General features: G+C 46.8%; 1 protein-coding gene across 1 annotated transcript in view; it reads right to left on the bottom strand.

Annotated features, from left to right (window-relative positions):
- Nucleotides 1-1,729, bottom strand: part of CWC27 (CWC27 spliceosome associated cyclophilin) — a 426,501-nt gene that overhangs the window by 3,496 nt on the left and 421,276 nt on the right. The window lies entirely within an intron of this gene.

Raw genomic sequence — 1,729 nt, 5'->3', positions numbered from 1 at the left:
TACCCATAAGTCATTGTAAACTCAGTGGTGGAATGAGCAACTGAGGAGCTCCTGATTGTAAATATCTACCTGGGCTTTTCTGTTGGGTGTGGCATAATGCAATGTTATGGGAGGTTCACTCTCACATGCTTAGAATTCTGTTGTTATGATTGGTTGGTTTGGCCACTCTGCCAAACTCAAAAGGAGGCCTCCTAGAGGCAGAACTCTCTCTGACTGCTGGTTGAGGAAGATGTGCTGCTGAAAGAGACACGCGCTCCGGAAAGAGACACGTGCTGCAGGGAAAGAGATGCAAGAGACACGTGTTGCTGAGTAAGACACCGAGGGACATGCACTGCTGGGGGAGAGACTATGAGAAACTTGGCTGAGGGACGGTGGGCTGGGAGAGAGACTGAGCGTTTTTCCTGAACTTGAGTTGTAGTCTGGTGCTTCCCTAGTAAACTCCATAATCTGTGAGTTCTGTGTGGCCACTGCAGTGAATTATCGAACCCAGGAGAGAGGTGGTAGGTGCTTTGGGAGGAACGGTTGGAGAAAGGGCTGGAGGGAGGCAGCATGTCTGGCCTTGTAGGAACAGACCTTGGGTTACTGCTAGTAATCCTGTCTTCCTCTTGTAGGGTTAGAGGAGGTTGGAACATGTGGCCTCTTTGCCCTTTTTGCAATCTCCTAATATATACATTCTTCTATTTTAAACACTATACTACTCTCAGTCCTAAAAATACAGACTTTTTTTCTTAATATCTATGTGTAGTAGAGACTGTCCATGTTTCAAAAAGGATTTTTACCAGAATTGGCCAATTAAAACTATAAAAAAGCCTAAAGGTGGTGCCAAAGGGGCAGGAAGGCACCATATTCTGACCTCCTCTAACCTCACAAGAGGAAGACAGAATAACCATCAGTAGCCCAAGGCCTATTCCTGCGAGGCCAGACATGCTGCCTCCCTCCAGCCCTTTCACCAACACTGACACTAACCATTCCTCCTGCAGCACCCACCACCTCTCTGCTGGGTTCAAGAATTCGCTGCCCACAGAACTCATACATTATGGGGTTTATTAGGGCAGCAACAGGCTACAGTTCAAGTTCAGAAATGCACTCAGTCTCTCACAGCTGGCTGTCTCACTTAGCAGCCAGCAGTCTTTCTCTCAGCAGCGCATGTCTCTTGCGTCTCTCTCTCAGAGAGTGCATTTCTCTCAGCAGCATGTCTTTCTCAGCCAGCAGTCAGAGAGTCTCCTTCTGCTTTTAGGTGGGCTCCTTTTAAGCCTGGCAGAGTGGCAAAACTAACCAATCCCAACATCAGAACTCTATACACCTGAGAGGCAGAGAACTTCCCAGAAGATTGCTTCCTGCCACTCCAAATAGAAATACCCCCAGAGTTGGATAACGTTAACAATCAGGAGCTACTCAGTTGCTCGTGGCAAATTCCAGCACAGAGTTTATAAAGACTTATGGCTATAAAAGCCACGCAATATAATTTACTACACCACAGGCCACGCCCTGGCTTTTCTAGCCATTATCCCTTTTATACTTCAAAAATTAATATCCCCTTCACCATCAGGTTAAGAATAACCACACTCATGAAAGCATGTAAGCCAGCCAATTCATGCCTTTATCTTCCCCATTTTGTTGTTGTTGTTATGTGCCATCGAGTTGGACCCGACTCACAGCCACCCCTCCTTGGGTTTCTGAGGCAGTATCACTATGGAAGTAGATTGCCCAACCTTCCTTCTGAGGAGTG

The sequence above is a fragment of the Orycteropus afer genome, unplaced genomic scaffold (assembly GCF_000298275.1).
Source record: "Orycteropus afer afer isolate SDZICR_OR568_19922 unplaced genomic scaffold, OryAfe1.0 scaffold00362, whole genome shotgun sequence".
NCBI lineage: Eukaryota > Metazoa > Chordata > Mammalia > Tubulidentata > Orycteropodidae > Orycteropus > Orycteropus afer.
This window is presented reverse-complemented; position numbering and strand designations above follow the sequence as displayed.